This window comes from Mauremys mutica, chromosome 4 (genome assembly GCF_020497125.1).
Source record: "Mauremys mutica isolate MM-2020 ecotype Southern chromosome 4, ASM2049712v1, whole genome shotgun sequence".
Classification (NCBI taxonomy): domain Eukaryota; kingdom Metazoa; phylum Chordata; order Testudines; family Geoemydidae; genus Mauremys; species Mauremys mutica.
This window is the reverse complement of record NC_059075.1, coordinates 4,042,689-4,066,593: the sequence shown is the minus strand read 5'-3', so window position 1 is coordinate 4,066,593 and position 23,905 is coordinate 4,042,689.

Sequence of the window (23,905 nt, the reverse complement as noted above, 5' to 3'; positions counted from 1 at the left end):
TGGATTTATTTGGGTTTAGACCCCATTGGGAATTGGGTGTCTGAGTGTTAGAGACAAGCACACTTTTGTGAGCTGCTTTCAGGTAAACCTGCAGCTTTGGGGCAAGTAATTCAGACCCTGGGTCTTTGTTGGAGCAGACGGGAGTGTCTGGCTCAGCAAGACAGGGTGCTGGAGTCCTGAGCTGGCAGGGGTAGAAGTAGTCTGGGCACATCAAGTGGCAGCTCCCAGGGGGTTTCTGTGATCCAACCCGTCACAGTGGTGTGTCACAAATTCCCATAACGGAACAACATTCTTTAATAGTGCATATATATTTGAATACTTTCATACTAGGAATAAGCAAACCAAAGAATAATATATGGAAATATACCTATCTCAAAGAACTAGAAGGGACCCCAAAAAGTTGAGTCCAACCCCTTGCCTTCACTAGCAGGACCAAGTACTGATTATGCCCCAGATCCCTAAGTGGCCCCCTCAAGGACTGAACTCACAACCCTGGGTTTAGCAGGCCAATACAAATGTTGTGCACTACTCCTACTAACAGGCGATGCAATAAAGTACAAAATAAATTTGTTTTCATGGGAATTTTGTCAAAAAAAGCTGTGATTTTTGTGAAGGAAAAAAAAGGTTTTGTCAATACAGCATTTTCTGATGGAACATTACTTCACCAAAAATTTTCCAATAAACTCTAATAAGAACTTTGCAAACACTTGTATGCAGTGTTGTTGTAGGTGTGTTGGTCCCAGGATGCTAGAAAGACAAGGTGGGTGAGATAATATCTTTTATTGGATCAACTTCTGTTGGTGAGAGACACAAAATTTCAAGCTTACACAGAACACCCACCACATGGACACTACACGACACTCCAACATGATCAATTTATCAACCCCTAACCAGAGCTAAATTATCTCTACTCTCCAAGGGATTGTACTTCTGCCTCACCACAGAATCTAATACCATATTAACTTATGAAGAAGTATAAGACTTCTTTTGCTGACTCCACCTCAAAGAATTATTTCACAGCAATGACACTACCACCCACAATTATCACATCCCCCTGACAGTCATAAGAAAAAAGAATCATCTGATTGGATACCCACACAGTGGACAAAACCACACTGTTGTTCATGACATTCATTGTTTCAGGAAAACGTTGACTGAAATCTTTAACAAACCTCACATTCACCACAATCCTTCCACTGCTGAGAGGATAGATATACAGTCCCTAAACTCCAAATCTCCAAATAATGATCAAATCAGAAAACAAGGGGGGCACCATCGTAGTCCTCAACCATGATGGCTATGTTAATGAGGCCAATCAACAACTCTCGGACACCCACTACTATAAAGAACTCAAAGAAGACCCCACAACACAATTTACCCAAGAATTTAAGGACATCATCAAATCCTTCCTCAAACAGCTACAAGAGAAACTCTACAACATCATCCACCATGCACCCACCCCAAGGACCTTCCACATGCTTCCCCAAGATATGGAAACAAGGCAACTCAGGCAGACCTATCATATCTGGTCATGGATCTCTTACTGAAGGAATATAGGGGCTCGTAGAAGCCATCCTCAAACCACTCACTACACAAAGGGCCAGCTTCCTCAAGTACACAGCTGACTTCCTCCAGAAACTCCACAACATTAATAACCTCCCTCAGAACACCATCCTTGACACCATGGATATCACCTCCCTATACACCAACATCCCTCACAATGACGGCATCACTGACAGATTCAAATATTTACAAGATAATGCACACCCCTCAGATATCCTCCCAAATACATCAAACTCATCCATTTTGTTCTCACCCATATCAATTTTAAATTCAGTAGCACACATTGTCCAAACCATGGGAACAGCCCTGTACTAGGATGGCTCCCCAATATGCCAACCCCTTCATGGGCCACCTTGAAGAAGAATTTCTGGACAAGTGCACTATGAAACCAATAATATACCTGAAATACAGGTATTTTCATCCTCTGAACAGACAACCTAAACTCCCTCACAGATTTCCACCATAACTTCAACCACCACTACTCATCCATTAAAGTATTTCTAGAACACTCCCATACTAGCAGCAATTTTCTGGACACCACAATCAACTTCAAAAATGGAACCCTGTAGACAGCTACATACAATAAACTCACTAATCCCCACACCGTCCTTCACACATCTGGTAACAACCCCAAACACACCCAGAAATCTGTTATCGGCAGTCAGGCACTCAGATACCATAGAACCTGCTCCAAGGAGAAAGTCCTGGATATATACCTTAATAACCACCTTCACCAAACAAGGACACTCGACTAGAGAACTAGATCACATCATGAAATGGGCCACTCAGATACCCTGAGGCCTGGTCTACACTGGGGGGGGAGGGGTTCGATCTAAGGTACGCAACTTCAGCTACGCGAATAGCGTAGCTGAAGTTGAAGTACCTTAGTTCGAATTACTTACCTGTCCTCACAGCGCGGGATCGACGTCCGCGGCTCCCCCGTCAACTCCGCCACCGCCGTTCGCGGTGGTGGAGTTCCGGAGTCGACGGGAGCGCGTTCGGAGTTCGATTGCTACCCGCCGATATGGCGGGTAGTGAAGACGTACCCTGAGAGAGCATGCTTCAATACAGAAATAAAACCCCTCCTGACCACACATCCCTTGTTGTCACTAACCACCCCACACTGGAACTCCTATGGGTATCATCAAACAACTACAACCCATATTCAGTGGAGACCCCATACTGAAAGAGATTTCCTGAACCCCCTCTTATAATACTCCCCTCTTCAAATAATCCCCAACCTCTCCAAGCTTATCAGAAGCAAGCACCCCACAACCATGACACGCCAACTCAAAACAGCACCAGACCGTACCAGAACAATGGATGCAGAGAGCTCAGTGGTTTGAGCTGCTAAACCCAGGGTTGTGAGTTCAATCGTTGAGGGAGCCATTTAGGGATCTGGGGCAAAAATCTGTCTGGGGATTAGTCCTGCTTTGAGAAGGTGGTTGGACTTGATAACATTCTGAGGAACCTTCATATTCCATGATATCTCCACTGGTACAGTGATCAGCACACTTTTCTAGATCCATGGCCCTGCACTTGCCTATCACAATATGTGGTGTACCTCATCCAATGCACTAAATGCCCCAACAACAACTATATGGGTGAAACCAAGCAATCACTACACTCTTGAAGGAACTCACCCAGAAAAATGATAAAAGACAAAAACATCTTATTACCTGTGGGTGAACACTTTCCACAAAATGATCACTCTGTACCTGACCTCTCAGTCCTCATCCTCAAAGGAAACCTGCATAACACCTTCAAAAGACAAGCCTGAGAGCTTAAATTCCTAATTTTGCCACACAAACACTAAAAGTCCTGGGCTGAAAAGAGACATTGGATTTATGGCTTATTATAACACACTTACCGTCCCCCATGACTAGAGTGATGTTAAAATGCCACCTCTCCTTGAATGGTCCCTTGAAATGTATGTTAACTACTTCTGCTAAACAAACTGTTCCACCTTTTATTTAGCTGTGACACTCAGAGTAGGTTTCCTAGACCTGAAGAAGAACTCTATAAAACTTGTCTCGCTCACCAATGCAACTTAGTCCCATAAAAGATATTACCTCACCCACCTTGTTGTTGTAAACACTTGACCTATACAAAAATGAGGTAATTGCATTATCTCTACCTAATTTGTAAGTTCTTTGAAACTGGGAACATGTCTTCTTAACCATGCTGCAAAATGCCTACCACATTTTTGGACACAGTAAAGTAATTACTAATATTAATAGTTGAAAACAAGCTATAATCCCACTCTAAATTATTTTCTTGTCTCACTGTCAATGAACTAATTTTACTCTAAAAAAATTATGTGACTCCTTGATTAAAGCTACTGAAAGCATTTCTGTTATCAGAAACATAAGTAGCATAATTCATCTTTGTCAGTTTCTTAAGTATAACAGCCTTCTTTACAATAAATCCAGAAATTATGGCTACATCACAGCAGAATGAATATATTTCTCAGCACTCAACTCTATCCACGGCTGTCTGAAAGACATTCTTTTGTATGCTTTTAGTTATTTACAGAAGTTCATGCATCATTTTTGCAGCCGTTTTATTGTAATGCCATAAAACTGACAACCATTAAATGAAATCCCCACTTTTATGCAGTAGGCCATTGGTACTTTACAAATTTGCATTTTTAATTTTACACCATAAATAATGTCATGAATAAATCCTGATCAAGAGGTTAATCTTAAGGAATTGTGATTATATATTGTAGTTCATTAAAAGGGATTTTCTGTTCTTATATTTGATATCAGTGTGGAATCCATTATTGTCTAAAGGCTAGCCACAAAATACCCTGATAAAATACCCTGTTGAATTTTTGAAATGGGAGTTTTGCCATTGACTTCACTTGGGCCAAAATTTCACCCAATATACTTTGATTTGATAAAACTATACTCTGAAGATACAAATTTCACACCCACACACAATCAGCGGGTTCTACCTACTGAAAAAGGAGCTGGTTGATGCAGCCATAACCAGGTAGTGAAGCTCAGAAAAAGCGATGGCAGTGCTGCTAGGAAATGGCAAAAGTTGTCTATTTTATAAAATTATCAGATTCTGAAAACATTTTTTTCTTTGGTATTCAAAAGATAGAGATTATAGACAGAGACAGAAGTTGCTGTAAGGTTCAAGGGAAAGAAAGGAAACATGCAATCATTGCTATTAATTGTATTTGGTAGTGCATAGGGACCCCAAAAATATCAGGGCCCCATTGTTCTAGGCACTCGCTATACATACGTACTATAAGAGACCGTCCTTGCCCTGAAGTGTTTACAGTCTAAATGGACGAGGCACATGAAGGGAAGGGATGTAACAGACAACCAGAGTGGACAGAGTGATTGTCTGCGAACATCATGTTAGTTCCACAATCACAATACAACAATTTTTGGACGAGATTTCATTTAATGCCGTCACTGCCCCTTTTAGCAATGCCTCCGCAACTCTAGAGCTGATACCGACCTCCTCTTACCACAGTAGCCATTCCTAGGATTTGTTCCTTGCTCTATTAAGTACCAAGCAAGAATCCAGGGCACAATCTAGACAGAGTAGAGAAGTGACCTTTTCTCCTGATGCCAAGATGTGAAAACCTGAAGATGGAGCATGTCCTCATTTATCCCTTTGTGGGAGATCCATAGGCACATGCCTATGTGGGAGATCCATAGGCACATGCATCATATGCTGGACTGGGTCTTTGAGTCATGAGACAGAAGATCTCTTTACTACCAAACTCCTCACCATCACAAAGGTGCACTCCATCAATTGCTTTTACACTGAGGGGGCTGCCTGCTAATTGGGCAGGGGGTCTTGAATCTCAGAAGACTGTATTTAGTGTGCAAAAAGGGTAAAGGTTTGTAAAATGCATGGTAGAAAATTGCAAACGAGAGAGATGAATAAATATTTGATGACTCTGACCTTGGTGAAGTCAGAGGGGTGTGGGTGTGTGGGTGTGTGTGGGTGTGTGTGGGTGTCAAATTGAATTGCAAAGAGCCTTCTAAGCCTGATTTTTAAACCCCATTCGTCCACTGCAATCTTTTGAATATGTACACAAATGACTCAACCAAGCAAGGATTAATTAGGTTTGCCTGTATTTGTTTGCTATTTGTTCAGATGCTTTCATAAACCACCTGAGTAGGTCAAAAGAGTCACCATTTTACCTTAAAAGCATCCGGGCTATGGTAACCTTCATGTATATTAAAGTGGCCAGATTAAAATAATGCTTGTAGTCATTTTGTTTAAGGATAATAAATAAATAAAGGAAAGCAATCAAGTCTACAGTGAAATGTATGTAAAATGTATGGCACCTTAAATGTTTCAAATAAAACTGGTAGTTTGGGCTTCTTAGCTATTCCTCAATCTTGAACTTTCAACTCTTAACTCCCACTTCCATTTCCACACGGTGACTCATGTTATGGTGAAGATAATGCATCAGTGGCGATGCACGTCATTGCCAATAGATGTGGCTGCCACCCTTTTCAAAGGAGACAATGAATTCTGGTTACTGTGGGATCATCTGATATAACAAGCTGACATGCTGTATGGCTCTGGTTAAACATGTATCAACCAGTAGCATGTCAATGCATCCACTGCTTATGCCGAGGTTCTCATTGCTGCATGTAACACAAAAATGATGAGGACTGCTTTGACCCCAGGCTTACAACAGACGGTTTTGTTGTTTGTCTGTGCACTGATGGCTTTGGTAGAGTAAAACTTGCTCAGGAATAATACACTCTGCAGTAGTCTGTTCGCTGAGCTCATTTCTTTAAGTTAACAGGGGCTCTGTAACTCATTTCAGCAGGGCAAGAGCTCCGGGAAAGTCATTTCAGTGGCTGTCCTGTGGAAGAGGATTCATGATGAAGACAGATTTTATAGCACTTCTTCCATGTTTTTAAGTGACAGTGACTCTCCCTGCAGTACACTGGAAATACACATGGCTACTTTCTGAACTGCAGAATTAGGTCTCCACCTGCACAGCGCAGAGGCTGCTATCCAGCAGAGGACCTTGAGTTCTAGAATCCAGAGATCTTCTTTGAACAGGACACCCAGTCTAGGCAGATAGTCTAGGCTTTCTAGCTGTTTAGCAGTGGGGCCTGCAAGCACCAGGGAGACACTCTTGACCCAACCTCTCCTGCCTACATCATACCAGTGCCAGAGTTTATCTGCCTTCTTCCTCCTCCCTCACAGGGTGGGGCAATGCTCTGTCGCTGCCTAGCACAGGGACCAGCTGAAGGTGTTACCTTCACAACATTTTTGTAACCTTGTCCATATGACCCTCCCCAATGGCTCTCACAACACCTCTCTTCTGCATCATAGCATTGGTCCTTCTCCTTCTTCCCCAGCCAGCGGGCACCATTTCCCCTACCCTTGGTACCCTTGGCCACTCTCCTGTTCCTACCAGCTCTACCATCTCCTCTCCCGCTCTCCATCCCAACCTCCCCTCTCCAGCACAAATCCAGATCCCATATCCACACCCTCCTCTGCCTCCTCCTCCCTTCTGGTGACATTTGCCCCATCCCTGGCCCTCTCTCCACCTACCACCACCACTTCCGCCTCTCTCGTGACACGATTCCTAATTTCCCACCCACTCCTCCTCCTCTCCCTTCCCTTCCTCTCTGTGGAATGTCCACTCCACCTCTAAAAGATCTCAGGCATCCACAACTTCTTTACACCTCGCTCGCTCCTGGCTCTCAGAGACACCTGGATCCCCTTGTCTGACACTGCCCCTGTGGTTGTCCTCTCTTATGGAGCCGTCTCCTTTTCTCACATCCCCTGCCATGGATCAGACCGGGCTGGCGGTGTTAGGCATCTCCTCTTCCTCCCCTTTTGAGCAGCACAGCATCTGACTTTTCTCTTTCCTCTCCCCTCCATGTTGTTGTCATCTGCCATCCACCCAGTTCCTCCCTGCCAGCCTGCCTCTCCCACAGACCCCTGGCTCTCTCTTCCTCTCCACACAACCTCCAACACTCATCCTGGATGACTTCCACCTCCATGATCCATCCGACCCCTGAGCTGCAAGTGTCCTAGTCTCCTCTTCTTCATCTGATACAAAGCACTGGTTCAACACGCCCACTCACCAAAAAGGATGTTCGCTTCATACATTCCAAGCCCAGAAGTAACCATCTAATTTAATCTCTTGTATAACCCAGGCCAGAAAACTTCCCCAAAGTAATCCCTACAGCAGATCTTTTAGAAAAACATCCAATCTGGATTTTAAAATTGTCAGGGATGGAGAATCCGCCACAACCCTTGGTAAATTGTGTCAATGGCTAATTATCTCACTGTCAAAAATTTTGCACCTTCTTTCTTGTCTGAATTTGTCTAGCTTCAGCTTCCAGCCATTGGAATGTGTTTTCTTATAGACTGGGATCAAGTCACCCCTTAACCTGCTCTTTATTAAGCTAAATAGATGGAGCTCAACTTAACTTGGTCTGCACCACGCACTGCGCTCTCTCTGATCCCTCTGTTGCTATGTCCCCCTCTCCAACCATCAGCCCCCGCCCCATGCCCTATCATGTGGCCTTTCTGTGACTTCCAGTCCATCCATGATGACTTCTATTCTGCTCTCAGCCCTCTCCTCCCATCCTTTCATTGATATGGTTGTTGATTCTCTCTATTACTCATTCTCCGCCAGTTTGACTCTTGCCTCTCTCACCCATCGCAAAGTTGCTTGTCAACCCCCAGCCCTAGCTCATCCATCTTAAAAAACACACCTTGACGTCCCCACTTACCTCTCCAACTACCCTGCCCCCTTTCCTACACAGCATTTTGGAGTGTGCCCTGCTATCCGACATCTGTCAAACCAAGCTAGGAGGTTCATTAAAAAATGCTGTGTAGATATTTGCTAAATGCACTGTTTACAACTGGTGTCTGGAGCTTATCTCCTCCAATTGCATCGAAGAGAAATTGCTCTCTCCAAAATCTCTATCAATCTCTCCCTAGTCAAAGCTTAGAACCATTCTCCTTGATTGGTAGACTTTCTTCAACACCATCAACCATGCTCTTGTTCTGGAATTCTTGTCCTTCCTTTGCTTCTCCCTTTCCTGATTCTCCTCCTATTTCTCTAATTGCGCCTTCAGCAAGTCCTTCAGAGGATCCTCCTCCTCCATCCTCCAACTTTCTGTTGGGGTTTCACAAGGTTGCATCTTGGGTCCCCTTTTCTTCTTCCTCTGCACCTTATCTCTCTGAGTAACCTCATCCACAAACACTATTAGAAAAAAATGCAAACGTCATTCTCAGATGTCTTAGCAGGAGTGTTGTAAGCAAGAGATGAGAAGTAATTTTTCTGCTCTACTCTGTACTGATTAGGCCTCAACTGTAATATTGTGTCCAGCTCTGGGTGCCACATTTCAGGAAAGATGTGGACAAATTGGAGAAAGTCCAGAGAAGAGCAACAAAAATGATTAAAGGTCTAGAAAATGTGACCTATGAGGAAAGACTGAAAAAAATGGGTTTGTTTAGTCTGGAGAAGAGAAGACTGAGAGGAGACATAACACTTTTCAAATACATTACAGGTTGCTACAATGAGGAGGGAGAAAAATTGTTCTCCTTAACCCCTGAGAATAGGGCAAGAAGCAATGGGCTTAAATTGCAGCAAGGGCGGTTTAGGCTGGACGTTAGGAAAAACTTCCTAAGTGTCAGTGTACATAAGCAAAGCACAGGAATAAATTGCCTAGGGAGTTTGTGGAATCTCCATCACTGGAGATTTTAAGAGCTGGTTAGACAAACACTTGTCAGGGATGGTCTAGATCAGTAGTGGGCAACTTGTGGCCCATCAGGGTAATTTGATTGCAGGCTGCGAGACATTTTGCTGATATTGACTGTCCGCAGACATGGCCCCCCACAATGCCCAGTGGCCGCGGTTCGCTGTTCTCAGCCAATGGGAGCTGCAGGAAGTGGCAGCCAGCACATCCCCACAGCCCTCTGCTTCCTGCAGCTTCCATTGGCCGGGAACGGTGAACCATGGCCACTGGGCATTGCGGGGGGCTGTGCCTGCAGACGGTCAACGTCAGCAAAATGTCTCATGGCCCGCAATCAGATTACCCCGATGGGCCACATGCGGCCCGCGGGCCGCAGGTTACCCTCCAACTGGTCTAGATAATACTTGTCCTGCCATGAATGCAGGGGACTGGACTAGATGACTCCCTTCCAGGCCTACGATTCTATGATTGGAGTAGCTCAGTGAATGGTGGGATTCTGTCTGGCCAAGGGGGCTTTGGAAAGACCCTTCTTTTATACACTGATGCAAACAAATTACGTATTATCCCTCTGACATGTTTAGTTACCACCTTACCTTGTACACCTTACCTTGGTTCGACCAAAACATCTCTGTGCATCACCCTGACATCCTGACCTCATCGTTAGTGTGTCCCAGTATCATCTTTGGGGAGTGTTTACACCATAATCTTGTAACAGGATGTTCTGATACTACCCTTCTGGAATGTGTTTCCGTGAATACTTAGTGTCCAGGAGTGCTTGGGTTTTTGTAATGCCAGCCCTGTGCTTGCCAAATTCATGTTGTGGACAGTGAACCTGCAAGCAGACATCTGCTTTGTAACAGCTTTGACTTCTGCTCATCTCCTGGTTCTTGCTGACTTTGCTTTATATCATCAGGGCCTGACTCTTGTTTAGGTCTGAGGGTTTACGCCAGGCCCCTTACAGCAGGGCTCAGGCTCTCTCTTTGGACAATAGGTTGTACAAAATGTTTGGGAGACTTTTTATTGGTGGTGGTGATGGCTTGGTTTTGTTTGGTTTTTTTATAATGTTTTATAAACATTTTATAATGTTTTCAGGTGATTTTTTTTTACCCTTTTAAAAATATCAGAAAAAATCTAACTTTTTGTGTTTAAAAAAAAAAGTCAAAATTAACGATTTCAACTTTTATTATATATGTTTTTCTCTCTCAGTTGAGACTATTTGCTGAATTTGATCTGGATTCATGAATAATTTCATCCAACTGAAAAATCCATTTTTGGCACAAAGTATCAAAAAAAAAAAATCACCCAGCTCTACTATGGAGCCCTATATCTGAGCTCCTGATTAAGATTCAATGACAGCTTGGATTCTTCTATAATACCTTTCAGTAGATCGTGATCTTTAAATGTTTAGCAGAGCACATGACAAAATATCAATAAAGTGAATAAGATTTCCTCATGCCCCTTTATTAAACTGCTCTTCAAAGTCAAACCTTCAGAGTCTGACAGATATTTTAGTGATTGAAAGGGGAGATATATGTTATTAGTAGGCTTGGCAGAATTCAATTTTTTTTATAATTGATGGATAATAATGTATATTTTAAGTTGTTGTTTTTTCAATTTTTATCTATTTAAATTTTCCCAGTTGTGCAAAACTATATGTTTTAGCATTTTTTTCAATTTTTATTTAAATATTTACAGTAGTAGGAAATTATGGGGAGGGGCTGATAATGCGGAGTTAGAACAGTTTAATGATAGTTGGTATTGAAATTCAAACAATGAAAGCTCTATAACTGCCAGAACACAAATTGTCATCATCACACATCAAAATATACAAAATAAATATCCTTAAAAATCAAACTCTAATACGTTCTCAAGCAGCATTTTTCTGACTTTGCCTATCTGTAAATATTGATTATCATCAATGGAAATATTGGTGCATAGATTGTTTGTGTAACATGAATTCAAGATATACCAATATTTACCGATAAAAAACGAACACCTCCAAGCCTAGTCATTAAAGATGCTTTTAAAAAGACAGCTGTATGTGGCATGAGCCAAGGCTGTAGTCACAAGATCTCTTATTATGTAATGAGTTAAATGATTAAGTTTTGCAAACACCAGTGACAGAAAGAGGAAGCAACAATGAAATGAGCAAAGAAAACCGTACATTTAACTATCAAATAGGAAGTGCCAATTGTAAAAGAAAGGTCATGACACAACATTTTAAGATGAATGCCCAGTGCGTGGTATTTCCAACCCCATACTGTTCCAATTGACTTGTTTCATTCTTGTACAAAAGATCATTCTCCAGAGAATGACCTAGGCATATCTTTGCCGTGTGTGTGTGTGTGTGTGTGTGTTCGTTCCTTCATGAATGGTGGGGGAAGAGTAGTAACTGTTCAGATACTATGGCGATGGGCAGCAGTATAAACCCTAAAATACGTACTTCCCTTCAGGACCAGCATTAGACTCACTGGGACCCAGGGCAGAAACTAAGTAATGGGCCCCCATCCTGCCTCCCTTATCTGCTCACACACTGGATTTCTGCAGCGTTTCTGAACCTGAAGCCGGAGCCCCTCCCCATAGGGCTGCCTGGCATTGTGGGGCCCCGGTCAATTGCTCTGCTTGCTAGCCCCTAACACCAGCCCTACTTCCCTTTGTAATTGTCCACAAGACTCAATGGGACCTGATCATTGGAATAATTCTCACAGAAACGGAAAGAGGCACCTAAGTGTATATTTTGCTGCTTTATTTTTAAGCAAAGGATTTTTTCTGTAGAAATTATGTGAAATTTTGGCCTTTCTGAAGTTAGGGACTGGACCCGCAACCCCTGTAAATTCACTCACCTCAATGGAGCTCCACTGATTTACACCAGCTGAGGATCTGGCCCTGGCTACCTGGCAGCCTCTAGGTAAAGTGAGGGATTTAAAACCCAGGGTAGATTAATGATCTGATACTAGACTGGCTTTCTGCAGCCTAAACAGAATTCACCTCAGGAGGAGGCAAGTCAGGGTCCACATCCTCCGCTCCCTTTTAAAAGGTTCCTGAGAGGAAGAGCAGCTGTGCAATGCAATCCCTGCTACCCCTGGCTCCTCCAGTATTACCAACCCCAGCATTGGGGGTGCTGAACCTTCGCAGTGCGCTCACCTCACATTCAAAAGCTTTTCTCTGCAACCGAGAGACCTAGACATTTATTTTAATTTTTTTTTAAAGAAAACAGATTATCGTGTATTCTCATGCATCCAGGAGGAGGGGCTTTAAGAAAACAGTGAAAACACTAAATATTCCAGGGTTTGCTATAAAGTCACAAGAACTGGCAACACTGCTACCCTAGCTAGGACCCGCCACATTTTGGACTGCACTAGCCACCAAGCGTCTGGGGTTTGCAATCACCTTTCATGGCTGTTACCTGCCTGATGGACTGTCTCCCACCAGAGATGAATTCTGCCCTTAGGCCCTACTATTTCACACATCTGCCCCAGAGATGTCCTGGAGTCCCACAACAGCGATCTAGCTTCTACACTAACCAAAGATGGGGTGGGAGAGACAAAAGACACCAAAACCCCTAGCCCAAACTGAAATTTCCTTAGCCCCACAATAAAGGCTCTGTTCAAGTTCAGTTCTAGGGCTGATGTACACTCACCGCTGGGGTGCCTCCTGTGGATCAGGTCTGGCCCGCTTTTCTGTTGCTCGCACCACAGCCTCTCTCTATCTCTGGGACTTGGAGAGCTCCATCTTCATGACCCAGCCCTCCAGTCATGTCACTATTTAGTCCTCCCCTTCCAGGGTGTCAAAGTCCCATTTGATTGCAATGTTCCTCCCTGCAGCCCCCTCCTGCTCTCAACTTCCTGGCTTTATAAAATCCCAGCCTGACCCAGCTGGGCTTCATCTTCAGTTTTACTTTATCGGTCAGCAGCCTTCCTACATGTGCAGCCTATCAGGCTAATTGGCCCATTTTAATCTGGTCAGGATTTGCGTGGGGTGGACACAGATGAGCAAATTTTCATCATAGCTCTGCCACCCTTATTTCAAGCACATATCATTTTATAATAGACACTTTTGTTGCATTGCCACCCAGGGGCGGCTCTAGCAATTTCACCGCCCCAAGCAGGGCGGCACGCCGTGGGGGGTGCTCTGCCGGTCGCCGGTCCCGCGGCTCCGATGGACCTCCCGCAGGCGTGCCTGCGGATGCTCCACCGAAGCCGCAGGACCAGCAGACCCTCTGCAGGCACGCCTGCGGGAGGTCCACCGGAGCCGCCTGCTGCCCTCCCGGCGACCGGCAGAGTGCCACCCGCGGCATGCCGCCCCAAGCACGCGCTTGGCGTGCTGGGGCCTGGAGCTGCCCCTGCTGCCACCTAACTCAGCATGAACACCATGGGAGGCCCTGCACATTATCCTGTCCTTACGGATATATTTGCCTTGCCAAGTACTGGATAAAAGACAATTTGGTGGCATCGTCAAAAAATTCAACAGCTTAAGCATTAGGAAAGACAGTATCAATCTCATTTAATTATTCCTGCTTTTCACCTTTCCTATAACAAGTTTCTTCACAGGAAAGACAAATATCGGATTCATATAATGTAATCTAAGTGCACATTATAAAGTAACGCTATCTTACCTAACTAGGCCCATCAGCTTCTTTTATCTCGTTACATCAGAATATCTGATGCTCATGTTAATAGCTTTGTAAGGCAATTTATGAAGAATAATAGGCTGTTTTACTGCAACAGTGCAATTGAAATGTAAGCTTTGAACCTTCAAAATGATTCCACCTTAGCAGGAGAGAAAATTAAAGATTGATCATTACAGAGAAAACAATTATAAGACAAATACTTAATGTAGTTATTGATGGTCCTATTACGGATAATTTTAATGTTAAAAATTTACAAAGTGAATTGGATCTCACATAATTTGTTGGTAAAGATCAAATAGACATCTTAAACTGAAATATCAGGATTGACTGATTTTTCCCAGTTTTAATAATGGAAAACACCATATTAATCCATGTTAGTTTAAAACAAAATAAAATGCAAATGCCCTCCAAACACTTGCAGTTTTCCATATGGCCCTTTACCGCGCTCAAGCAAGGAGAACTGTGGGGATGTTAAACATCAATATAAATGTTTAATTTATAAACAGCATTACAGATAAATATCCACACAAAAACAGTCTTTCTGAGTGTTCATTGCCACGTACAATCAAAGTATTCAAACTTGTGGGTGCCTGTCTAATAGACTTGTGGGTGCCTGAAGCAATAGAGATTCATCTGTCACTGGCGATAGTTCATTCCACCACTACACCTTGGAATTAGCACTGGTCAAAAAGATGAGCTACATTTTCAAGATCTCATCATGAGGGTTCTCTCTGAAGACCCATACATTGATCCATCCTGCATTTGCACCTTCCAGCGTTCTCTCCCCCAAGTGTTTCCTGCTCTGATTTTCCAAATACATTGTTTGCAGTTGCAGTTTCTGTTGCTGACTTTGGGTGTCCATTCCACACATTTAACACCCATAGTCTTCTTAGTTTTACATATACCCTCTTGGTTTTCATTACCATTGAGTTTTGTGGTACTCTGTTCATGACACTCAGAATTTTGTAGACAATTTTTTGAAATTTAAACTTTCAGTTTGAAAAGGATTTTTTTGGGGGGAGAGGGGAATATTCTATGATTTTGTATTGATGTTTTTATCTACATTTTTTTAAAGTCAAAAATTTTTCTTTTACTGAAAACTAAGTTTTTAATAAAAATATATTGATAATGATTTAAGTACATATTTTTGTAAAATATTAATTAAAATGTAGCAGGAAATTTGACTGAAAAAATTGAAATGACAGTAATATTGAAATTGTTTTCTCCAAAAACTTGAGTTTTGCAAGGCCACTTTTGACAAAGAAACAAACAAATCTTGTGCAAAATTTGTTGACCTGCCCTAGTGCTGAGAATCCTCAGCTTGCATTGACTTCAGGGGTACACCTTATTTGATCATAAAATGGAGATGGAACATTTTTGTCAAAACAATTTTTCTCAGGAAAATGCCATTTTGACAAAACTGATTTTTTAATGAAATTGTATCACTTTTGAGGAAATTTTAAGTTTGTAAAATGGAAAAACCAGTCTTAAAAGGTCAAACATCCTGCTTTGACATTTTCTAAACAAAACACTTCTCTTTTTCATTTTGAAATGACTTTTTGTTTCTAAATTTACTTTATATAAAACAAATTTAAAAAAGCAGTCAAAATCAAAATGAAACATTTCAATTTTATCAAAATGAAATCTTTCAATTGACCAAAAATAATAAATTTTAAGAATTTTGTTTCACAACTTTTTTTAATTTTGGCTTTTCATCGCAGTTTGGGACATTTTATCCAAAATCTTGATATTTTTTCAGGGGACAGAAAATCCATTTTCTGACCAGTTCTAGTCCAAGTGCATACGCTGCAATTCATCTTCTAGGCTGGTCTGTGACATCCATCAGGAAAGATCCAGGGTGGGGTTCCTTTTTCCTTTCTGATAGAATCATAGAAGATTAGAGTTGGAAGAGCCCTCAGGAGCTCATCTAGTGCAACCCCCTGCTCAAAGCAGGACCAACCCCAACTAAATCATCCCAGCCAGGGCTTTGTCAAGCTTGACCTTAAAAACCTCTAAGGAAGGAGATTCCACCACCTCCCTAGGTAACCCATTCCAGTGCTTCACCACCCTCCCAGTGAAAATGTTTTTCCTAATATCCAACCTAGACCTCCCCCACTGCAACTTGAGACCATTGCTCCTTGTTCTGTCATCTGCCACTGATGATGCTCTGTCAGTGGTGGTATATGCGGCCAGGTACCTAGTACCTTAGAAGTAGCTCTGTGGCTGTAATTGAAAGTCTACAATGTAACTCATCAGGAGTTCTTTGGGTTGGGGTTTGTGCAATCATAGACAAGGTTCCTGTATTATGTTTGGCATAGCTGCCAAAGACACAGAGCATTAGTTCTTTTGCTGCACTCTACACAAACCATTTGTAAATGCAGCTATAGCAATGATGTGGCAATAGGAACCAGGTGACTTATTTGGCTGTGTCACTAGTGATCAGCTCCTCCCAAATCCCCAGTAAATGTCCTGCTCCTGGATAGTTATTGTTTGAAAGAATTAGTCAAAAAAAGTATCTGCAGCCCTATCTAATACCCACTGAAGTCACTAGAAAGGCACCATTGTCTTCAGTAGGAGGTGGAGCAAGCTCTGGATGAATAGTGTCCTTACATAAGAACATAAGAACATAAGAAAGGCCGTACCAGGTCAGACCAAAGGTCCATCTAGCCCAGTATCTGTCTACCGACAGTGGCCAATGCCAGGTGCCCCTGAGGGAGTGAACCTAACAGGCAATGATCAAGTGATCTCTCTCCTGCCATCCATCTCCATCCTCTGATGAACAGAGGCTAGGGACACCATTCTTACCCATCCTGGCTAATAGCCATTTATGGACTTAGCCACCATGAATTTATCCAGTCCCTTTTAAACATTGTTATAGTCCTAGCCTTCACAACCTCCTCAGGTAAGGAGTTCCACAAGTTGACTGTGCACTGCGTGAAGAAGAACTTCCTTTTATTTGTTTTAAACCTGATGCCTATTAATTTCATTTGGTGACCCCTAGTTCTTGTATTATGGGAATAAGTAAATAACTTTTCCTTATCCACTTTCTCAACATCACTCATGATTTTATATACCTCTATCATGTCCCCCCTTAGTCTTCTCTTTTCCAAACTGAAGAGTCCTAGCCTCTTTAATCTTTCCTCATATGGGACCCTCTCTAAACCCCTAATCATTTTAGTTGCTCTTTTCTGAACCTTTTCTAGTGCTAGAATATCTTTTTTGAGGTGAGGAGACCACATCTGTACACAGTATTCGAGATGTGGGCATACCATGGATTTATATAAGGGCAATAATATATCCTCAGTCTTATTCTCTATCCCCTTTTTAATGATTCCTAACATCCTGTTTGCTTTTTTGACCGCCTCTGCACACTGCGTGGACATCTTCAGAGAACTATCCACGATAACTCCAAGATCTTTTTCCTGACTCGTTGTAGCTAAATTAGCCCCCATCATGTTGTATGTATAGTTGGGGTTATTTTTTTCAATGTGCATTACTTTACATTTATCCACATTAAATTTCATTTGCCATTTTGTTGCCCAATCACTTAGTTTTGTGAGATCTTTTTGAAGTTCTTCACAATCTGCTTTGGTCTTGACTATCTTGATCAGTTTAGTATCATCTGCAAACTTGGCCACCTCACTGTTTACCCCTTTCTCCAGATCATTTATGAATAAATTGAATAGGATTGGTCCGAGGACTGACCCTTGGGGAACACCACTAGTTACACCTCTCCATTCTGAGAATTTACCATTAATTCCTACCCTTTGTTCCCTGTCCTTTAACCAGTTCTCAATCCATGAAAGGACCTTTCCTTTTATCCCATGACAGCTTAATTTACGTAAGAGCCTTTGGTGAGGGACCTTGTCAAAGGCTTTCTGGAAATCTAAGTACACTACGTCCACCGGATCCCCCTTGTCCACATGTTTGTTGACCCCTTCAAAGAACTCTAATAGATTAGTAAGACACGATTTCCCTTTACAGAAACCATGTTGACTATTGCTCAAGAGTTTATGTTTTTCTATGTGTCTGACAATTTTATTCTTTACTATTGTTTCAACTAATTTGCCCAGTACCGACGTTAGACTTACCGGTCTGTAACTGCCAGGATCACCCCTAGAGCCCTTTTTAAATATTGGCGTTACATTAGCTAACTTCCAGTCATTGGGTACCGAAGCCGATTTAAAGGACAGGTTACAAACCTTAGTTAATAGTTCCGCAACTTCACATTTGAGTTCTTTCAGAACTCTTGGGTGAATGCCATCTGGTCCCGGTGACTTGTTAATGTTGAGTTTATCAATTAATTCCAAAACCTCCTCTAGTGAGACTTCAATCTGTGACAGTTCCTCAGATTTGTCACCTACAAAAGCCAGCTCAGGTTTGGGAATCTCCCTAACATCCTCAGCCGTGAAGACTGAAGCAAAGAATCCATTTAGTTTCTCCGCAATGACTTTATCATCTTTAAGCGCTCCTTTTGAATTTTGATCATCCATTGCAATTACCATACATTGCAATTATTTAGCCAATACACGACTTGGCAAATAGGATGGAGCTGATGGAATAATTTATTTGGCAAAGAAAGGCAAAAGGTGGGAAATGTATTGGGCCATTGCAGGTGGTGTGAACAGAAGTACACTCATTTACACTCACTGAGGAGCTGGGACATTGAATAATATTCACAAGGTCTCTTGTCTAACCACTAGGCAGTATGGCTAGCCAGTACTCTGACCACTAGGGTCTTGGGTGAGGGTCTCCCAGCCACTAACCATGGTTTCATATTCAGCCAATCAGAGTCTCCTGCCTGTAAATCATGTTATCCCATGCTAAATAAAGAGAAACTGCAGCATGTGGCGCCCCTGAGGCTTTATGATATTTCTGCCTATGGAACAACAGACTGAACTTCTCAGCTGCAGAGCTAAAAACTTCTGCCATGGAAATAAGTTTCATATTCAGAAAATCCCAGTACCTCTTGTACTATTCTTTAGCCTGATGGTGAGAGTGTGTGAAGAGGCTGTACAAACATGATCTCCTGTCACTTTGAACAGCAGCTGGCTAATCCACCTGACATTAATTCACTTAAGCCATCATTTTATGAGCAGCAAAGAGAGAAGCTGTCAGAAAGGCTTCATTCGTAACTGAAATGCAGCTGCCACCATTTTGTTTTGATGATATAGGAAAAGGCCTATTCCCTTTGTGCCAGCCGTGTTGCCTGTGCTACTGATTTCTCAGGGCTTGTAACATATTGCCTTGTCCTGTTACTGAAAACTGGGACAGAGTTCTTTTTTGCGTGTGCCTGAACATGCTAATTTTTGGTGGTCACAGGTCAGCTTACTATCCATCAAATTTCAGTCAGTAAAATTGTCCCTCTCGCTTTGGGTGAATGGCATTGATTGCTGTCGTGTGAACCCTACAACAGGGAGAAGTTCTCGCAGGTCATAAGAGTGTCGGTCCTGCCTTGTGAACTCCTCAGGGCAGGGAACTCAAAACGCAATGAAGAGAGACTAACAAAGCCTATTGCAATGCAGGGCCGAGCACTAATTCCCTTTTCACACAGACACTCAACGATTAAACACTAATGAATTGTTGTGATCTATTTGAACAGGGACTAAAGTATGTCCATATGGAGCAGATCTCCGTACTATAGGCCAGTCTAATTCTATTTCAGTGTATCACTACCATGGAAGAAATCTGGCCTATCATACTTCACATACTGGATGGTCAACCGTTAGAGTCAGACTATGGCTGATTCCTTCTACGTGGATACAGACCCAGGGTACAAGGACCCTTCAGTCGCGTGCATCACTTGGCAGGGACAGCGATTTGACTGGCCCCTGCCTGAGAAAGGGCAAAGACTGTTCTATCGAGGCTCCCCCATGGACATACTTCATTCCCCTGGGAAGCTTGGGGCGGGATTGTGCCCGCTGCTGTTGTCATTATCTCTGGGAATGTCACCAGGTATTGATTTGTTGTGTCCATTGGTGTGCAGCTATTAAGGGAACAATAGGCACAGGCAGGTGGCAGATGCTTTGCCTGTCTCATCTCTGTTACTGAAGGCATCTGTCGGTACAGAGTGCTCGTCGTCTCTGTACATTAACACTGGCTTCTGAGAATAATGCGATACAATGATATTCAAATATGTGTTTTGAGACCCATTACAGTAATTGGTTTAAAATGTGCTATGCCTGCTAGGCATATCAATTGCTCAAAATGTGCAAGGTTTGGTGAAAAAAGTTTATATATTTCATTGCATTGAGGGGGGTAGACATAGCTCCCGTACACAACAATGCCCCCGTTTATCTGTCCTCAGCAAGGAGAATGTCATACCACATGCCGAGGAAAAGTAGAATGAAAATAGTATGAACATTTGAAGTGTGAATTCAAGAGGGAAAATTATGGCCTTGATCTACTAAATGCTAATGAGAACTATGCATGCACATCAGGAGAATATAACCCTACAATTGTCCCCTTTGGCTAATGCAAACTAATGCAGGAAAAGTACAAAATAAAGATAATATGGAGAAATGGCAAATGGGTTTATCCTCGTTATGGTCAGGAACTGCAAAAAACTGATCAGAAAAGGCAGGACAAATCGTGAATCGCCAGCTCAGTGTCTAGCAGCAGTTCAAGATGTAAACAGAGACACAGAATTCACTAGCTCACTAGAGGAACAGACAGCAAATAAGAGGAGATGAGTTCTGAAGTAGAGAGAATATTAAATACATCTCGTAATACAAAGTGTTATCATTATTATGCCTTCCTTTGAGCACCATATCACGTACGTGATTTGGAGAAATTGGGAAAGGTACAGAAAGGCAAATAAGAATAACGGTTGCGAGGTGGTTATACTAACTGATGTACAGAGATAAGAAACTTGTATCTGGAGCTAGTTGGAAGGGTTTTCTGTTGGAAAATACCAATTCGCTGAAAGAGAAATGTTTTGCAGAAACACATTTTAATTATCAAAAACAATTTTCAATGTTTTTATATCATTGGCCTGCTAAACCCAGGGTTGTGAGTTCAATCCTTGAGGGGGCCCTTTGGGGATTTAGTTGGGGATTGGGCCTGCTTTGAGCAGGGGGTTGGACTAGATGATATTTTAGGGGGAGGGATAGCTCAGTGGTTTGAGCATTGGCCTGCTAAACCCAGGGTTATAAACTCAATCCTTGAGGGGGCCAGTTAGGGAACTGGGGTAAAAATCTGTCTGGGGATTAGTCCTGCTTTGAGCAGGGGGTTGGACTAGATGACCTCCTGAGGTCCCTTCCAACCCTGATATTCTAAGAGGTACTGCCAGCCTCGAGTAGAGATAGGAGGACTTCATCATGTCCAGTTGTATCACTTTATCCAAACTCCTTTAGATGAGAAATCCATCTGGAAATTTCACAAGACTATATCCCAGCATGAAAAAAATCCATAAATTCATAGATTTTTAAGGCCAGAAGGGGCCACTGTGGTCATCTACTCTGACCTCCTGGGTAATACAGGCTGTAGGAGTTCCCTGAAATTATTAGAGCATATCTTGTAGAAAAATACCCAATCCAGCATTGCTTTGTTTTCATCAAGTCAGAAGTAGCCTCTCACATAGGGTCAGAGCCTGGCCCCACTGACTCTGCTCTGCTCCACAAAAGTAAAGGGACAAACTGTTGGCATGAATTCTCGCCTGCAGCCAATAGAGCTATGCTGGGCCCCAAATTGGCTTAGGTGGCCATCTGCAGGCTCCCTTTGAATCAAGAAGTGGCATCGCACAGGCATTCAGGCTGTTTAGGAGATTTAAGAGCTTACCTTTAGGCAGCCAGGTGTAATATTTTTGACCCAGGATGTTAGTCCACTGCATCAAACATGCACTTTAGTGTCTTCTCTAAGGCCCACCATAACCTTTTTTTGGGGGGAGGGGGGTTATAATCTTCATATTATGGATGCTTCAAGAGCGATTCCATAGTTACCGGTGTGTTGAAATTTTCACTCCAAGCGGAACCGCTTCGCACTTTAATTACTGAATCCACATTTGCTGTAATAACTCTTTCAGGGACAACTGAATTTTCCAAAGAGAAATATTTACGAACCTTTGCAGAGGAAGCCTTTCAAAATGCTCTTTTCTGAAACGTTCCCCCTTTTCATTCTCTTTGAATTCCTCTCACTAAACAACCACAGTGCTCTCAAATTCCCAATGTCATGAACACACACAGATAATATCTTTGACATAGGAGACTTTCGCACTTTTAAAATTGGACACAGAATTATCCCCTTCTTCAGTAAAAGGACTTTTATGCCCTAGAAAACTGTTTTCCTGCCATTTTTTCTTGTCTCTCTTTTTCCCCTCTTGCTTCAGGGACTTTTTCCCTTTAGTTTTGGTTCCGATTTACAGAAAATCTTCTCCGAGCTGAGATTTAAGACACTGCCAATGTTTTCTGTCTGTATATACACTTTTTTCAGACAGATTGAAAGTAGATTATTAAATTATGCAGCTTCTTGAGACATTAGATAAGATCAATATACAAGACTGGATAATAATCACAAGAGGGAAATAAAATCTGGGAATATGACCTGAGGACAGTATGTGAAAGAGAAAAAAACCTGTTGTGAAAACATCTGAACAATGAACATCATCCCCTATTAAATAGGGTCCTTTTTCTCCTAAACAGAGCAAGCATTTCTCTATAGGGAGAAGACATTTGATTTATAAAAGGTAAACATGATCCAATATGTCACCTTCAGTTCAGACTGCAATGCAAATGCGGTGCCGCCATGTAAAGGCTGAAATCTTCTGAGACAGTTCAGCATAAAGAACCATGAATATTTCATGACACTTTCAGCCTATTAAATTGTACGTGCCAGACTCTAGAATCAACAGGATTGACGAGGCTAGTGCCACTTGACACCAAGTGTCAAAAGACTAGGAAAAAATTACCCCCTTTAATGGAAGCAGGAGGTCAATGTTCAACACACTTTTTTTTCTGGGAAAAGTAATGATTTCAGAGCAATTACCCCTCAGCTGCCACAGTCTAAAGGTCAGGTTTGACCCTTGACTATTTTTTAATGCATTTACCTGGGCTACCAGCCAGGCTGAAGTTTGCAGGAACCAAACTTTAGCTATTTTTGGCCACTTGGGGTGGGTGGGGGCGGTGAACTGTAAAGCATTGTGCTAATTAAATGGACAATTGCTGTTATCACCCCAGGAATAGCTTGTCCCCACATCTTCAGAAACCCAAAGGAGGGGCTTTGCTATGATACAAAAATATTAAAATGATACATATGGACACAGAGGTCAGGAGAAAAATCTAAATCAGACCTACTAGGGAGCAGAGAATTCAGGTATAGCAAATAAAACAAAACCACTCGGGAAAACATCATTTTCCCTAGGCCCAGGGTAACATCTTATAAAACTCCTAAATGATTTAAGAGCCTAAGTTCCATTTTCAAAAGTGACTTAGGCAGTTAATGCCCAGATCCTCAAAAGGCAACTATTTAGGCGCCTAACCACCATGGAAAGTCAATGGGACTTGGGTCCTTCTGCTACCAGGTCATGATGCAAACCCCCCTGAAATCAATGGCAGTCTTCAATATCCACCCACTCTCCTAGTAATGGGTTTACAGGACCAGATATTTCCCAATGGCCTTGACCTGGCCTCTTTTTGCTCATGCACACCCCAGTGCATTCACACACATTTTTCAAATGTTTGCACAAGCAGGTGATGGGTTTGGTGCCTCTAAACCTCATCACCTATATGCCAAAGCACAGGTGCCCCAAAACTACATACATGGGAGTCTGCATGTTCAAAGCTACCACTTCCTGAGCCTCAGGCCCCACATATCATTGCAAACTCCACAGCTAATCAAAATCCTTTCCCAGTTGGCATGTATAGAATGGCATTGCTATTTAATGAAAAGCAACCCCCAGATGCATTCTTTAGCCCAGTGGTTCTACCTGCATCCAACTCAAATGCCTTTTTAACTGACAACATTCCCTTCCAGTGAGTCACCATTGCAGCAAAATGTCTCAGTT